This window comes from Doryrhamphus excisus, linkage group LG1 (assembly GCF_037039965.1).
Source record: "Doryrhamphus excisus strain RoL-2023G ecotype Guam linkage group LG1, RoL_Dexc_Guam_v1.1, whole genome shotgun sequence".
Classification (NCBI taxonomy): Eukaryota; Metazoa; Chordata; class Actinopteri; order Syngnathiformes; family Syngnathidae; genus Doryrhamphus; species Doryrhamphus excisus.
The window spans coordinates 652,518-671,658 of record NC_136357.1 but is presented as its reverse complement, the minus strand read 5'-3'; the positions used below and the strand labels follow the sequence as shown (position 1 = coordinate 671,658).

General features: G+C 43.6%; 1 protein-coding gene across 2 annotated transcripts in view; it reads left to right on the top strand.

Annotated features, from left to right (window-relative positions):
• The window catches only part of znf423 (zinc finger protein 423), a 140,065-nt gene that overhangs the window by 83,788 nt on the left and 37,136 nt on the right, over nucleotides 1-19,141 (top strand). The gene's annotated exons all lie outside the window — the stretch shown is intronic.

Here is a 19,141-nt window from a genome sequence, read left to right as displayed (position 1 = left end):
CTGAACTAATAAGCCCCAGACTAATCTGGCCCTTTTTTTCCTCTTGGTGTGTGACTTCACTAATGCTCTGTACTTAAGAAAACACTTTGGCTCACCCGTCTTAGTAGAAACTGATATCACAACAAGCATGGGGGAGATTTCCGATGTTGCCCTCGCCAGCCAGCGTGTCAAAGCTTACCAAAGTCTTATGAAGCTGGGAGGGGGAAAAAGGTACTTAAGGAACATGAATAATCCCATCATAGGCATAAGCGTCCAGTCCGAGGGAGTTTGGGGCTCCACAGGAAATGACTTGTAGTCTCTGTGGGGTCCGTTTAAATCAGTTGTTGTTTCTGTAAAGATGGGCTTTAAAAGCTTTTTTAACACACGCTGACCCCCAATTGCCCTCGCTCTCAATCTCTGGTTTTACACCTTTAGAACGCACACAAAAGAGGAAGGCATGGGAGTTCATGTTTACATGAGGATTGTACATGACGGGCCAAACCGGAAACACGCAGAATTAACTCGCTAAGTGTGTTGGTGTTTTTTTTTTTTTTGGTGCCATCCGTATACACCCCAGGCCTAGTCTTAGTCTTAGTCTTAGTCTTAGTCTTAGTCTTAGTCTTAGACCGCCATTCCAGAAAAGGCCAAGCTCTTCTTTTTCCAGCCCATATCATAAATCCATGCATGCATCCATCAATAACCTAACCCTAATAACCCTAACCCAGTCTTAGTCTTAGTCTTAGTCTTAGTCTTAGTCTTAGTCTTAGTCTTAGTCTTAGTCTTAGACCGCCATTCAAGAAGAGGCCAAGATCATCTTTTTCCAGCCCATATCATAAATCCATGCATGCATCCATGCCAATACCAATACCAACCAAACAGTTAGCAGTTTGTTAGCAACATGTCATAAAAAATAATCCAATTTGAGAGACTGAAATCAGAGGATATTTCATGTTTAAATACGGAAACGCTGATTTGAATGCCGAAGTGGTTGCTGGTTTGATGCCACGTACAGCCGGGTCATAGATCAGGCAAGTAGGGATGGAAAAGGCCAAGGCTTTTTTTTTTTTTTCTCAGGGATGTTGTGTGCTGGTCTGTACTGTGATGGTATGAACTCAGGAACAGATGACACCCCCCCCCCCCCCCCACCGTGTCTTTCATCCCTCCCTCCATCATCCATCCTTCCTTCCCAACGTCCCTTCCTCCCTTCTTCCCTCGCCACCTGGAGCCACCGAGCCGTGACACCAAAGGGAGGGAGGGAGCGGTGATGAAGGGGCGAGGGACTGCAAGGAAAGGATCACAGAGGGCTCCATGAAGGAGACTGGGACACTGGGAAGGCTGGAAAAGGAGATGGGCCTCATTGGGATGGAATGGGATGATGGAATGTGTATCGCTGCGTTAATTATTGAGTACATTTTCTAATGTAAATGTATTAACAGCGATGCTGAATTATAATCTTGCACTTGTTCTGTGTGCGCTATTGTGTTTTGAATACTGGGACCACGGAGCCCACCCCCCCCCCTTGCCCCCCCGAGAGCTCATTTTGTCATCTTCTCGCTTGATTTACTCCTTCCTTCTTCTGTTTATTACCAGTCATTACAAGCTGTTTGGAAACCTAATAGGACACACCGACAAAGAGACAGGAGAGACAAGCGCTACAGTCAGCCGAATGCACAGCCGTGTGTCATGTGTGAAGGATCGGCCGGGGGGGGCTAGGGGGCGGCATGTTCCACCTGAGAGGATATTTGCACAAATAGCATCGTTTTCCTTGCATGTCGAAGCATTGTTCCTGGCGTGAGTGATATCTTTGTTTGCACTGGGTGCGTGTGCGTACCCATACCTTACTGTACTTCCTGTGTAGCCTACTGTACCTGCCTTGCTCCCGTGCATCCTTGCTGTTTACTCAACCTGCCCAGGTGTGGCTGCACCAGCTGCGAACAACAAGTGCACACACACACACAGACGGCGTTCGCCTCCTCAGCTTGCTAATTGTCACATGACAAACACGGCGTTTTGCCTTTCTGCGCTTCATAAACAGAGGCCAAGCGACAATTAACTCGCTGCTTAATTCGCTAACTATTTTGAATTCATTTTCTCATGTGACAGGCGCATCTGTCACAGTTGGTGGCGAGCAAGTGTGTGTGTGTGTGTGTGTGTGTTAGAGGATCTACCTCCATACTATTGCATAGGGAAACCCTCAGACGTGCTTCCCATGGTAGGAAACACCATCCGATATATCCAGTCGTCCCTCACGACATCGTGGTTGGAACATCGCTCCCTCCATCGATCCTGGCTTTTCAAAAAAAAAAAAAAATCAATGAATATGATCATGATGATGTGATTAACCAAGCCTATTATTAGTAAAAAAAAATTGAAATAATATAGTAATCCAGTCACTAGGTGGCAGTAATGTTACACTGTTTTCATTTCCTTACATTATATTACCTTAACTTGCAGCCATTCATCCTTGCAATTGGACATGGAATAGTGGGAAAAAAGTTACCCTCCCTTTCTGTGTGGAAGTGGTAGGTTTTTGGTTTCTTACTTTGTCCTTCTTCCCCAATCAGTTTCAAACCTATTCCTAATTTCCTAATAAAAACATCAACTCGGTCCATAGCTACAGTAGATACAGTATCAGTCATAGTGACAAGTGACAAACGTCATCGTGAGAAAGGATAAGAGGCCGATCAACCCACATTACACATTACCCCTACACTACAACAAGGAACCTTTCCAATGCTAATGCTGACTTATGCTAATGGTTTAATGTCATTTGAACATGCATCAGATTACAATTGAGTGCATCCCATAATCAGTTCCCAGTTCCACATGTCCATTGTAAGTGTCAATATAGTGATTATATATAGCACATCATCGTTGTGCATTGTTTGAGGTCCTTACTCAATCCATTCCATAGTTTGATTCCACATACTGAAATGCTATGGCTAGCATAACGTAGTCCTAGCATAGAAGTGTTTCAAATGTACTTCTTCCCTGAGATCATATTTCTCCTCTCTTGTAGAGAAGTATTGGATGACATTTTAGCTAATTGCTTATTTTTACCCTCATGCATTATTTTAGCTGTTTGAAGATGAACTATATCAGCAAGTTGAAGTATTTATGATTTTAGAAATAAGGAGTTAGAATATTCTCTATAGGCGGTATTATGAATTATCCTTACTGACCTTTTTTGCAGTACATTTAGCCAGTGAAGATTGCTTTTATAGTTATTAGCCCATATTTCCACACAATGAACTTATGTCTTATCATTGCGTATCATGTCTACTATATTAGATAACATGACTATAAAGACGACTATAGGGGTGTTATTTCATGTCTACAGTGCTCTAATAGCGTTCAAAAATGCTTTCTGTGCTCTAAGTATGACAATAATATTGTATGCGCCATCTTCCGGTAAAGTTTTGTACTTGTTCCCTAACTCAGAAACTACCAAGCCAAGAAACAATGATTCGGAATAATAATAAAATAATAAATAACACATAAATAAGCCAATGAAAGAAGAGCGGCATCTCCATGCAGGAAGGAGGAGGGGCTTGATGGATAGCGCAGACGTAGGAGGAGAGTGATTTGTGGCAGATTTTGGCTGGCACTCCGTCCTCTCGCTGAGCAGCTGGACTTCATTAAATGGCTGGTGTTAATTACAGGGACTGTGCGCACGTACACACACACACATGCAATAACTGCAGACCCACAACGAGACATGCACACTCACACTCACGCCGACGCCGGCCGGGGTCACCTTGCTAGCTCGCCGTGGTTGAAGCGTCAGAGTGATGGCTGGATGGTGCTAGACCCCGCTTGAGCCTACCCCAGCTGACTTTGGGGCGAGAGGCGAGGGACACCCTGGACTGACGGCAGCCAATCACAGGGCAGAGTTAAAAGATACGGATCTAGCATGAGTGAAAGGGAAGCATTAGATGCAAACAAACTGTTGATCCGGAACGGTCCCATTCGGAATAAGGCTCAAGGCAAGCGACATAAAATACTGTAGTTCTTGTAAAGAGAGGAAGAAGAAAAGAGCGGCACCAGCACAGCAGGAAGTGGAATGCAACGCCATGCTGGGAGCAGTTGAAGGGGGTCTTCTTTGGTTCTTAATTACACAGCAGCATGCAGGAGATTGCAGGATGGAGCCGATGGAAGAAAGAAAAAGCACACGGTATACATTGATGCTCTTATCTGTTGTCTGGAAGCAGATGTCGACCAGGCTGTTCCTTTTATTGCCGTTCAGGTTTTGTGCAACACACACACCATCACACATCATGCAGGATAAATCAATGCATTCTGGTTTCAGTAATTTCCCAAGGTGCTTTGCTCTTGGCCCCTGGGGTGAGCGAGGTGACAAAGCCAACCAAAGAAGAAAATCTCTTACTTTCTCTTCTGCTCTTCCAAGTTGCTATTTGCTGTTTTTCTTTTCTTTCTTTCCTTTTTACTTCCGTTGTGTTTCCGTTGCTTTTATGCAGGTGACGTTACCTGATGAAGTACACGCACGGATACCAACACCGGATGCCTTTTTAGGACATTTGACATTTGGAGTCTTTGTGTTCTTATGGCCATTAGCTGGTGGCTTCTTATATTAGACTGCATCTCCCTCGGGGAGGGGCGGATCTAGCTGACATAATCGGCTAATTTGCATAATTTGTGTGCGTGTGCGGACTGGTAAAAGAGACCAGCGACATTATTACCTATGGGTGTTGATTTCTATTTTTGTGTGCATAGGCGATTTTAAAAATGTTTTATGTTTAACTGACAAGCAATGGTGGAAGGTTTTCACAAGGACAAAGAAACCAAAATGTACCACTTCCACACAGAATGAGATGATAAACCTTTTTTGTTTTACTCCATCTCAGCCATGGCATGTCGGCTCAGTTTTGCCGGTCTCCGTGCGGAGTGAAACGTAACGTAATCATAACGCATCTAACGTAGATGCGTTATGATTATAATCATCTGCCCGTTGTGAGATAATTCCAACCTGCAATAAAAAAAAGTCTGGTGCTTGTGTGTCTCACCGAGCATTACATGACATTACTGACACCCGGTGTCCAATACAGGATACTACGGATCATTTCAACGTCTTTGAATGCGTCTTCTTACCGCCTTGTATATGTATTTTATTTCATTTATGGTAATGGTAATGGTAATGGTTTAATTTCATTTGAACAAGCATCAGATTCCAATTGAGTGCATCCCATAATCAGTTCCCAGTTCCACATGTCCAAAAGGAGTAGGAAGAAGCAAAGCTTATTAAATCCTACCCCTCCATCTGGTACTTTTACAATCACTAACTCTTACATTTGTTCACTTCCTGCTTTCCATAATACAGTTTAAGTTTTTTTTTGTTTTTTTTTTGTTTTTTTTTATAATGTACCTCATACCGAAGTACTGGGTGATATGAGCATCCAATGCCATAATGGGTACCATAGTAAGTGTCAATATAGTGATATATATAGCACATCATGACTGGTTCAAGACTCTTCATCCTTGGATTTAGCAAACATCAACTGCTTGTATTGTTTCTTGAATTGGCTCATCGTTGTGCATTATTTGAGGGTCTTACTCAATTTATGCTTTATTTATGGGGCGAAAATAATTCATCAATCCCGGAATGGACTAAAGTCCAGATTTCCCGTCTCATGTTGTCTATCCCCTTTCATCCGTTTCATTTGTCCTGGATGAGAAATGGTCATTTGTGACAGATCCAGCATGCTAATGGTAGATGGCAGGAAACAAAAGTGTCCATGCCAACACACATGCACACACGCCGGTGTGTACAAACATGGACATCCATCTGGAAATACACACGCTGAGATGCTCTCCTATGCGCACACAACGCTGCGAGTCTTTCCCAGCCAGACACACACGGACGCACGTCAGTGCATTGCAACACAACGTGTGTACACATGTATTCACGTAACACTCTGTACGCTCCCCGCTGCATCGCCCCTGGTGCTGGTTCCCTCTCCTCCTCCTCCTCCTCCTCCTCCTTCGCCCTCCTCCCCCACCTCCTCCGTCTCCCAGTACATCTGGCACGCTCAGCTGCCGAGGAGCGCCATAATTATCCCGCCGGAGACGCACACTCGCGCGAAACGTACACACACATTGTGACGAAAGCTCATGCACACTTGTCTTCGGCGATCCGCGCTGCTCCCTGCTGCTCCTCGTCACTACCGGGGCTTCATTAGAGTGTGTGTGAGTGTGTGTTGATGCATGGTGCTTTTGGATGCCATCCAGATGTTTTTCTTTATAGTTGAGGAGTGTCCTAGATGCGACTGCCCGCACACTTTTAGGAAGCGTGCTGGTCCTGCGTAGAATTCCTTTTTGGCCGTGGGTTTGGGTCAAAAACCTCAACGAATCTCAAAATCTGATCTTCATTACGCGGGATCACAGCAGGGACACGAGACACGAGACACGGACGCCGCTTTTAGCATAGCAAGCTACAGAGCTAACTAGTTTGTATTCATGCTGAACTTCACAATGGATTTGAAACAGTATGTTAGCAACGTTATGTTGGACTCCGCATCCATGGCGGACTTCCTGTGGAAGTAAAGGTCATGGAATGTAAGACAATGGAACATCACTGACACCGAAATACGCCATATGACTTGTTTTTGGACTAATAATAATATGAAATCATTCATTTCCAAAAACCTTCCATGATTTAACATTATTTTAATTATGAAATCGAACTCACTGACACGAACCAAGGAGTGAACCTTACCTCCGACAGGGCGCTCTAGGCTTGTGGCAACTGCATGCTGCTTCTCTACTCCAGAGATCGGGAGCTCGGTGAACTTGTTGACCGCTAACTTGCTTGTTGGACTCTTGGCTTGCTATGTTCATTTAATTTAGCCTATTCAGCCTCCCAGGTATGTTCTTTATGCTTTCGCGTATAACATTTTTTTTGTCTGATGTGTCTTACACTAGAAAATACGGTATTTTCATTAGATTTAAAATGCATTTCTGCCATAACAATGATTGAAAATCGAGTAGAAGTCGACCTCCAAGGGTTGGCTGACCCACGTTGACTTAGCACAGGCCAAAATAACCTTAGCTCGACATTATATGTGATAATAATAAATGAGTTAGTGCATTGGATGTGAATGAAAGAACATGCGATCCACTTAGACGTGTTGTCGACGTTTACGGGGGTCGACTTAAACAGGGGTCTCTTTTGACTTTTCCAAAGGTTCAGCTTTTGCCAGGAAAATTTAGCAAGATAAGGCCAAGCAAGAGCTTCCTTTTAGCTTCTTTGCCACAGAGAATTACTCCCATGGTATGTTTGGCTGCATGGAGTACAGCAACATGTACTACACACCACATACTGTACATACACGAGCAGTGGTTTCATTTTTTCAGAGGTCTTAAATATTGCTCTTCAGATTGGAGATTTGCCACTCAGCCGCCCAAACGAGCCCCATCATAGATGGGAGCGCTTAATTGATACCCCCTCACTGCCACCATGTTGAAGGCAAGCGGCAGCGTTTCCCTAATTATAGCTAGCCGTGTACCGCGCCTTCATAGTATGATTGGTTTTCAGGTCCGTGTGGGGGTGTGAGGCTCTGTCAGGCTCTCATCCACCCTGCTGCCGTGGCTCACTATACTGTCGCATGTTTGACTCCCAAAGCCATTATGTGTCAGACTTACCGCGGTGCCAAATTCAACTGGGCTTTGTGAAAGGTGACCGGGAACACCTACCATTTTTTCAAACGCTTGTTCATGCTTTTAGTACCGCGGGAAGCAAACACAAAGCAGCAGTCACATGAGTGGGTGCCTGATCATTGAAGCGACTGAAACCTTTAAGACCTGCTGTATGCATTTTTTACTGCAATTGGAATAGTTGAATAGTTGAGCCTTTGTCTATTATACAGTCGTACCGTTGGGGTGGATTCATTCATTCATTTTCTAACGCTTATCCTCACCAGGGTCGCAGGGGTGCTGGAGCCTATCCCAGCTCTCTTAGTGCAAGAGGCGGGGTACACCCCGGACTGGTGCCCAATCCCAGGGCACATATAGACAAACAACCATTCACACTCACATTCATACCTATGGACAATTTGGAGTGGCTAATTAACCTAGCATGTTTTTGGAATGGGGGAGGAAACCGGAGTACCCGGAGAAAACCCACGCATGCAGAGATGGCCGGGGGCGGAATTGAACTCGGGTCTCCTAGCTGTGAGGCCTGCGTGCTAGCCACTTGTCCACCGTGCAGCTTGGTCTTGATTTGTTTGTGAAAATTGAAATGTACAAAAACCAAAGCAATTTTTTTCAAAGTAAATATGAATCGGTTCAAAAAAATATTGGTGGGGTTGTCCATGTTGGGGAGCAGTATCAATATCAACTTGCCTTACTGTGTAAGTAAACAATAATAATAATAATAATAATAATAATAATAATAATTTATAATGAATACTAATTTATAATATAATAATAATAAAATAATAATTTAATAAAGGAAGTCAATAATAATAATAATAATAATAATAATAATAATAATAATAATAATAATATAAGAAGAAGAAGAATTTACAATATAATAATCATAATAATAATATTTTTTAATTTATAATAATAATAATTTCATAAAGGAAGTAAATAATACAAATTTATAATATAATAATAATAATAATTTTATAAAGGAAATAATGTACAAAGGATATAATGAACACAAATGGTAGCTTTGTAGATTGGTAGATTGGTGTTTGTCTCCATTGGAAGATTGAATAAAACCTGATGATATGTACACAAAAATAAACGTATGTAAACAGTTCCTCATCATTGTTCATCGTGTGGTGGCGTGCTGGTCTATGCTGGTCTATGCTGGTCTATGCTGGTCTATGCTGGTCTATGCTGGTCTATCCATCAGCGTGTCTGCGTAAAGAGTGTTTGAGCTCTGATTTCCTGACTAAAGTTTGAACAAATGGCTGTTGGATCAATAGCTTCCCACCAGCGATATTTGGTATCATTGCATGTCCTCCTCATTACCGCGGCAGGCTGCCGTCTCCATGGACCTGAATTATTCATAACACCAAACCATCACAAATATGTACACACAGCTACACGCAAATACACACGTACACAATCCGAGTAGAAACACCCCATGTTGTTTTTACAGTCAAACTCCTAGTCGCTGCCCTCTCAAGCCGACACGATAAATCAACGATACAATATTGTTGGAGACCTTGTCGCCTAATAAGTGTAATTGTATAATAATTATAACACTGAAGCAGCAAAGATTTGTGTCATTCTCCGAACTTTTGGCCAACAAAACTTTAGTATGCCGCTCACGAGGTGTCAATACCGTTAATGTAATGCTGAAGGATCAAACTTGATTGCCAGGAATGACCTCACAACAGGCACAATAATCCTTTACTCACCACCAGACTTCATGGAAAAGACATCCCTCGGGTGGCGGCCTTTTTAGGGGATTTCCATTGATCTTTCAAGGCACATTGAATATTGTGTTCTGCATAAACAAAGATTAGACTCCCGTCTTTCATCACATGGTTTCTACCTGACACAAATAGAAATTAAATTAAATTAAATTAAATTAAATTAAATTACATTACATTACATTACATTACATTACATTACATTACATTAAATTACATTAAATTACATTAAATTACATTAAAAATACTTAATTTATATTAGGAAAGCAGGAAGTGAACAAATGTAACAGTTAGTGATTGTACAAGTACCAGATGGAGGGGTAGGATTTAATAAGCTTTGCTTCTTCCTACTCCTTTTGGACATGTGGAACTGGGAACTGATTATGGGATGCACTCAATTGGAATCTGATGCATGTTCAAATGAAATAAAACCATTACCATTACCATTACCATTTATTTGAACAACTTCTACTTCTAATCAGACGTGTTAATATTGTAGACTTGATCAAGCGCTGCTCCCGCTGCGTGTTTTTGCTGCGGCCCAAAGTACTACCTGTACTACATCAACTCCATGCTGCCGCAGGTGTTGCTATGATTACTCTTGTAAGTCAGGCTGAGCGATGCTACTATAATTCATCTGCTGTTGCTGGTCAAGTAATGACGAGCAAGTGCCTGTTTAGTATGTGACCCAGCGTTCGAGCCTGACGCTGCAGCTGAATCCAGATGAGATGGCCATGTGTTTGTGTGTGTTTGTAGGCGGGGCAGCGTGCCCCGAGGCGCTTGGTCCTTAGTGTTTGGCTAAGGGGGTGCAGAGCGACCCTCATCCTCGCCCTGATCAATGCGGTGCGTGGGTGTGCGGAGACGTGCATGTATCTCGTTAGCACCAAGCCGGAGAGAGTCCAGGGACCCATGCTTTCCTTGCCAAGGGATACGCTTAGGTCCCGGCACCTGGACCAATCACATGCGTACATATTAACACACATACGTATGCGCACACTGGCCCTTTCTCTCATCATTTCATTTGCTGTGTGTCCCCCCCCCCACCCCAACACACACACACCATGCATACAGATTCCACAGCAGTCCCAGTGTGCTGCAGTAAAACTGAACTTCAAGTACAGGCCAGGAAGTACTTATTGACGACTGCAGGGCTTCCGTTTGGTTTTACTTTGTAAGAAAACGTTTAAATCACATCCAAAATTATTGGAGATGAAAAAGTATTGTTGCTGTTTGTGGATGGTTACATGTTGTTTGGACATTCCAGATATTAATGTAATACCAGTATACCAGTATAATAACAGTATACCTTATACTGGGGGTGTGTGTGTGTGTTTGCGCTTACATGTGTGTTTAAATCAGACATCATTCAAAGGTGCAAGAGTGTGAAAGTGGCCTGTCTCATTACCAAGGACACATTTAATTACAACAGCAGGTGGTGTGTGTGTGTGTGTGTGTGTGTGTGTGTGTGTGTGTGATTCTGAATGATGTGTGTGTGTGTTGCTGAATACAGCGGATCCCCGTACATTCACGATTCAGCGTCACAGCCTCTGCAGATTTGCTAAGTAATCATTTGTATATGTATTGGTTGCACGGTGATCAAGTGGTTAGCACGCAGGCCACACAGCTAGGAGACCCGAGTTCAATTCCACCCTCGGCTATCTCTGTGTGGAGTTTGCGTGTTCTCCCCGTGCATGCGTGGGTTTTCTCCGGGTACTCCGGTTTCCTCCCACATTCCAAAAACATGCTAGGTTAATTAGCCACTCCAAATTGTCCATAGGTATGAATGTGAGTGTGAATGGTTGTTTGTCTATATGTGCCCTGGGATTGGCCGGCCACCAGTATTCTCGCCCGAAGACAGCTGGGACTCTTGTTAGGATAAGCGGTAGAAAAGGTGTGTAATAGTACAATAGTACTACTAATAGTACAATAATACTACAATAACACATGCCTGTTCATTGATCCAGTACCTGTAGACCTGAAATCAGGGGATAGTGTAATATGACTTAGTGGATGGTTATATGCTTAAGTAAAGCCTGGTTATATAATACTAACAAATACCGCGTACAATAGTGTACAATGTGCATACTAGGTACTGTAAGAACAAATACAAGAACCAAACAAATTGATCTCACACGTGTTTCATTCACCTTATTTAGAGTCCTGTCAATATCCTGTCAAGGTTTCTAAATAAACCTTTATTTAACTCCTTCAATCACAGCCATTTTTTAACAGATAATCCCTCCAGTAGCGGCCGTGTCGACTATTTTATTGATCTTTCAAGGCTCGTAGAATACTGTGAGTTTATACCGGCTATATAAACATGGAACCTAACAAAAGAAAGATTAGACTCCTGTCCTTCATCAGGGAAAAAAAACATCGTTTCTACCTTTTTCCGTTCTTTAATCGTCAGCAGTAGAACATAGGTAAGTTTCAGGAAAATATCAGCTCCCAACTAGAAAAGGGAGAAAACCAGCATATGTTTCACTTTGACATAAATATTATAAATACACACAAGGTTCAAATACAGTTCAAATATCTAAACAACAAATAACACATAAACAATGTAAACGATATAAAAAGCCTGGTTATATAACAATAACAATAACAAACACCACGTACAATAGTGTACAATGTGCATAGGTACTGTAAGTTTTGAACAAATTGATCTCACACGTGTTTTGAAGCATTTCCAAGCCTTTTCCATCCATCACTCAAAGGCTCCATCTCCTCCCATTTCTCCCTCTCCCTCCTTTTCCGTCTGCAGGAGAATCTAGAAATGGGGTGGGGTTAGGAATTGGCAGGAATTGTCTAACCACTGAAACCATGGACACCAACAGGGACGCATGCACGCACACAACGATATAGACCGTAACGTACACACATGGCGGTCCCTGCAGCCAGAGCCGAGGGACCGAGTGTGCGGAGAGCAGCTGTAAGGCCAGCGGACTCTTACTGTACTTCTTTGTTCGGCTCTGGCTCTGCTCCACTGCTCCACTGCTCCTCTCCTGCTCTCTTTGTTTCTTCCTTCGCTCGCTCTCCTTCGCTGCTGTGGTTGACTCACGCTTACAGGTTTTTTTTCCGCTTGAAGAGAAGTAATAGTGAACATGTTCCCTGCACACACACGGTCATGTCGTATTCTTCTCACTGGACGGCATTCCCTCTTTCTTGCAGAAATGGCCTCTGATATACAGCATGTAGTCAATTAGTAAAAGGCATTAATCAGCCATTAATTGATTGTTAAGGATATTGTATGTCTGGAGAAATTCCACAGAGTTTTGTCTAACGGGCATATACCAGTAATTTGACCCCCGCGGTTGCCTTTGCAGGCCATTCTACCCTATATTATATATATTATATGAAATATTTTCTCAGGCTACTCTGGAAGGTTAAACCAGACCTGCTTGTAACAGCGCACAGAATCCACGACCCCCTTTCTAGCATTCGATAAGAACACTGCACTTTTTTACTGCACGTATGGGAAAGACTTATACTTCCTGTAAAATACTTCCTGTTTCTTGAACGATGAGCCAATTCAAGAAACCAGATGGAGGGGTAGGATTTAATAAGATTTGCTTCTTCCTACTCCTTTTGGACATGTGGAACTGGGAACTGATTATGGGATGCACTCAATTGGAATCTGATGCATGTTCAAATGAAATAAAACCATTACCATTACCATTACCATTACCATTACCATTACTTTTATGGACAGAATGCAGCAAAGGCGTTGGGGGGTTTTGGTTTGGTGGCTGCCTGATTGGGTCGCTTGCTTGAGGAGGCTGGGTTCAAAGGTCCAAAACAAAACATTAAATTAAATTAAATTGGAAAAAAAAAATTAAAAAAAAAAAAGTAAAAATCAAAATTAAACAAAAAAAACGTAAACTATAATAGGAAAGCAGGAAGTGAACAAATGTAACAGTTAATGATTGTAAAAGTACCAGATGGAGGGGTAGGATTTAATAAGCTTTGCTTCTTCCGACTCCTTTTGGACATGTGGAACTGGGAACTGATTATGGGATGCACTCAATTGGAATCTGATGCATGTTCAAATGAAATAAAACCATTACCATTACCATTACCATTACCATTAAAGTCACCTGACAAAGTCACCAAAAAGCACCAACAAGGCTCCATTTCCCTATAATCTGACATGCATATGAACCTAGCTACAGCAACATTGTTATTACGATTAGCATTGTCACGCCGATAGGAACATTTCGGGCGTATTGGCATTCACTCTCACTGACGTGCCGTCTGCAACCACATCTGATTCCATGGTGGGCCCCCGTCCGTCTCCGCACTTGCCCAGTCCGGCGCGTGTATCGTTTGAAACGCGCGTTGTGCAGGTTATAAAATTGAGTAGCTTCCGAAGCACTAAACAGTATTAACTAGAGCACGAGACAACCAATATCAAGCTACTCTTTTGTCTGCTTGTCACTCTTCTACCTTCCAGCTTGGCCGTCTACCGCGTGCAGCCATGTTAGCGTGTAACGCTTCCACCCCTCGGGCTCCCTTCCCTTCCCGGGTTAAGTCACATATGGGTGCTGCATGGGTATTTGTGTTGTGTCAGAGCGTGTGAGTGCGTCATGCCAGTTTGTGAAGTAAGGGGATGAAAGGAAGGATCTTTGGTCGCCACAGTGATCAGGCTAATTACAGCAGCTTAAGTGCTTCGCCCATGGTTATCACACACTGTCACAATACTCCGCTGAGCACTTGAGCTTGTGTGTGTTCACTTTTAAAGCGCATGAAAGCTTGCTTTTAAGCCGCTCAGCTGTAGCGCGGTGCTACTCGACTGTAATGCACAGGCACATTTGTGGATAATTAGATTGTAATCTGCCGTCTTTCCTTATTGTCATGCGTAATATTGCGCACAATGCTGTGACAATATGTGCTGCTTTGCCACTTGTTTTTAATTAGGCGTGTTAAAACAGGAATGGAGTAAGGTTGGTCTTGTAGTGGGGGCCTTCTGCTTCATCACCATATATTTTCCTAACTGGGCAAGCATGTCACTTACTCAAACCGGCGATTGTATTGCTTTCATTCACCTTATTTAGGGTCCTGTCGATATTCTGTCAGGGTTCCTAAATAAACCTTTATTTAACTCCTTCAATCACAGACATTTCTTAACAGATAATCCCTCCATGTAGACCATTTTATTGATCTTTCAAGGCTCGGAGTTTATACCGGCCGTGTAAACATGGAACCTAACAAAAGAAAGATTAGACTCCTGTCCTTCATCAGGAAAAAATCGTTTGTTTCTACCTTTTTCCGTTCTTTAGTCGTCAGCAGTGGAGCATAGGTAAGTTTCAGGAAAATATCAACTCCCAACTAAAAAAGGGAGAAAACCAGCATATCTTTCACTTTGACATAAATATTATAAATACGCACAAGGTTCAAATACAGTTGAAATATCTAAACAACAAATAACACATAATGTAAACAATGTGAAAGTAATTATTTATTTAAAGTATAACACCAGCAATTATTTATAAATTACACATTCTGAACTGAACGACTTGTGCGTGTTGTGTTAAAATGTCCCCTAAATGCACCTCCCCTCCCCACCCCCCGCCCCGTGGTTGTTTTTAGGATTTAAAGTGCTCTGAATGAAATGCATTAGTGGAGAGTTGCATCATCACCTCGTGCAAAAAATCAAAAATCAAATGAAAGATGTATAAATACGTTGCTGGGATTATCAGAAGTCCTAAAGTCCTAAAGAACATACATATGCGTGTTTACATTGGGAACATTAGCGACCGATATTAGCATAAAAATGACAATGAGATAGCAGATCATATCGGTTTATATGCCGACATTGATGTTTGGGGGGGTGGGGGGGTGTAATGTTGCTGGTTGTATTAATCCATAGGTTCCTACTGTGCACTTGACTTTGTCACGATCTCGCCCAAACGCAGCTGGGATAGGCTCCAGCATACCCCAGATAGCTGACCATGATAGCTGGTCATGGCTTACAGTATGTGTGCAGTATGAGTGTAAACTCTGCTGTGAGTAGGTCATTAATTACTCTGGGATGTGTGTGTGTGTGTGTGTGTGTGTGTGTGTGTGTGTACCTGTGTAACCAAGGTTTTGTGAAGCCCTAATGGGGTACGCCGTGTGCGTTTATGTGCTCCCAGGCTGCTGTTTATCGCTTAGCGAGCTGGAACTAATTTACTAATTGAGTTTTGTGATGGAATGGAGTGACGGGAGGGGAAAAAAACACAAAAGAATTCAGCACCAGTCTTGGTTGATTCCTTAAAATAAAAGAAAGAAAAAGATGGCGGGCATTCGCACGCGGTTGTTGCGTGTCGTGGCACGACTTGGCATCCTCCGGAGTCGTTGTGTGGCTAACAGGCGGTTATGACGCCTGCTGCCGTATTATAAAGACGGCTGTCACACAACAGAAGTCATTCCAGCAAGATGGGAAGTGGAGTCATATGGTGTTCAATGCCAGGTTATGATTTTCACACTTCTTCAACATTTTATACCTAATTTTTCCCATGTAGTCAATGATGAGCTCCCGACTCCTTTGGAATACTTAACTCTTATGCATGATGTTGTGTGATGAAAGTCAAGCAGGATAACAAAGGCTGATACCACAAAGTCGGTGAAATCCTGAGCAGAAGAGCAAACGAGATGATAGGAAGGAAGGTGGAATAAAAGTGGAGGTTGCAGGGAAGAAGGAGACACTGTGGGAGTTGAGTTAGAGGAGGTGAGCGAGGGGCGGGGCTGTTGAGGGAGGTGATGGGGAGGCGGGGGGGTCTTGGCTGGAGTAAAGAGAGTCATGTCAGTACCAGCTGCTTCTCTCTCCATATTTCCCAGCATCCCTGAGGGCCGTTGACCCACAGATTTCCAACAAAGTTGACTTTAAACATGGCAGAGCAGAGAGGCATGGGATGTTCCCACAGAATGGTACTTACCTTTTCAAGCATGCAGTATCGCGTGTACGCAGTATATACTTCTAACGGCCAACAAGGTTAGCATCTGGGTCATCAACACAACAGTGGAACCTTCATGGTCGAACGCAATGTCCAACTTCTAGATTCCGATTCTATACGCTTGTCCACAGAACACAAGAAGGACATTCTTTCTATGTTTTCACCTTCTTAAAATACGACAAACCGCTTCTTCTCCTCCCAGGTACGCTTGTAACAGCGCATGGAATCCACGACCCCTCTGGAATAATGTATTAGCTTTTCAATCAGCCATTGGTGGCCATACGGTTAGCATGTTGGCCGCACTGGGTCGGAATCTCCGGTTGGGAATCTCTGTGGGTTTTCTCCGGTTTTTAACTCAAATTAACTCCATTTTTATCTGAATTTTCATTCAAACCAACACCAGTAACTTTTCATCGAAATCGATTATTTTTTTCAATTTTACTTTGTTGGTCGAGTCGGTCGAGTTTGATTCCACCCTCTGCCATCTCTGTGTGGAGTTTGCATGTGCTCCCCGTGCATGCTCCAGCCCCCCCCCCACCACCCTCGTGAGGATAACAATGAGTTTGTGCCCATCTGGATCTAAGAACAACCCAAACAATGTTGGGTTTGACAAACCTAACCTGGACCTAACGTGGGGGGGCATGGGGGGGTCATCTCCCAACCAGGTTTGATCCTCCGCCCTCTCCCATGATCATGTCGAAATACCCCGCCAATTCCTCCTGATGCTACGTCATCGGTAGGTAAATGCAGTAACGGCATCAAAGCGCCGTGGGTACCTTAAAGGTAGAAAAGTCCAAGAAGTGCAGACCAAGGGGCTGGCTCCAAGGGGTCTACTAGCCCCCAAAAGCTGGTACTACATTCAACCATACGAAATGGCTCCATCGTTTATGGAATCACAGATGGATTTGCCGCAAGCTTGAATGCGCTTTTTCCAGATGCCGGAATGATTTGCCGTAGTATGGCTGCTATAAACATTGTATTGGAACATTGGAACACTGTAAACTAGTATATCCGCGGTTATTGTAAGAACTGCATCCCGAATTATCCGCCATTGGAACGCCACATTCAAAGTCTCCTGGGTGACACAATGATTTTCATTACATTTTCTCTCATCTTCCCCCCCTGCATAGCGCACCACAGACGCCCCCACAGCAGCCCCTCCCACCCCCACCCCCACGCCCCCTCTCAGCGGTCCTTCTGCTCTGCTCGTCTCTCCTCCCTCCATCCCTCCATCCCACCGAGGGAGAGCAAATCCCTCTTTTCCTAGGTAGGAGTGGTGTGGCTTAGATCTCAGCCCCCCCGCATCATCCCTTCATCAGACCCCCCCATCGTTTTCCTCCATGTATTCTCATGTTAAATTATGTTTTTAGACCTCACTCTTTCCCACCCCTTTCCCTTTTTACACGGCTTCCTCTTGACTTCGGCACCACGATGACATCGAATTCTTGCATGGAGCAACCGGGTGCACTTGTACCGTCTAATGAGGTCCATTTGGAACAAATCCATCAATCATGTCTGATCATAACTCTTGATGTTAGCTGGTGTCTCTGCTTTGTTGGACACCCCATAAAACCCCCTCCTGACCTCAACCCTTCGCGGTACGGACTAGCTTGTAGCGTTTTTAGGGACTTTTATGTTTACCTCTCCTACTCCTACTCCACCACTAAAAACTGTTTGTCTGACATATTATCTGACATTGTGCCTAAAATCACCCTAAAATTTACGCAATTTGGCTCGAGCCGTTACATTCCAGTGGATTCCAATAGTTTGTGACATTTGGTTCCACTTGGTGGACACTTTGCGCCGATTGCTTGACGGAGATTTTAAACATTTAGAAATGTTCTTGCCGCCAAACTAAATTTTTGCATTTGTTACGGGCCCCCACGAGCAAGTTGGGAGGCAGTTTGTGCCACTGCACGCCACTAGGCACCTTATCGACGACACTAGGGGCCACAGCAAATTACATTACCAACTGGCACCAACTGGCACCGGCCCAGTGGAGTCGTAGCATCATTGGCGCAACTTGGCTCGAGCCGTTACATTCCAGTGGATTCCAATAAGCGATAGTTTGTGACATTTGGTTCCACTTGGTGGACACTTTGCGCCGATGCAAGACGAAGATTTTAAACATTTAGAAATTTTCTTGCCGCCAAAAGAAATTTTTGCCGTTGGAGGCAGTTTGAGCCACTGCATGCCACTAGGCACCTTATTGGCGACACGAGGCGCCACAGCAAATTGCATTGGCGCCAACTGGCACCAACCGGCGCCGGCCCAGTGGACTCTTAACTTACTTTTAGCATAACTACCCCTTTTTTGCTGACAAAGTAAAGTTGTTTTCCCTTCTTCCAGCCCCCTTCCTGTGTCTTTTCCATTCTTCTTCTGCAAAACACAGATCAACCGTCATGTCTATTCCTCCACCTCCTCACTTGTTATGCCCCCCCCCCCCCCCAGCAGTGCTTTATCTCCACTGCCTACATCATTCCAGTTAATCCCTTTTTTGTTTTAAGTGAGCGAAGCGTTCGACCAGTCATTAGGATGCATTTTCTCTGTTCTTTTGCTCCGTCTTTACATTCTTTTTTTTTTTGCCGTTCTCTGTCTCTGTGGCCCTGTTACCATCCTCTGTTAAAGGGACGCCGCATACCAGATGACAGCCTCAGTCGAGGGGAGGGCTGTTCAAATGAAAGGGAATACGAAGGAGACACGGCTGAAAGAGAGAGCAGGGATCTAATAGCGATAGTCATCTAATGCTGTTATGTATCGCGTATAAAAGTAAGACGTGCACAGCATCGACGTATTAGCACCAGATCAATACAAACCGTTCAA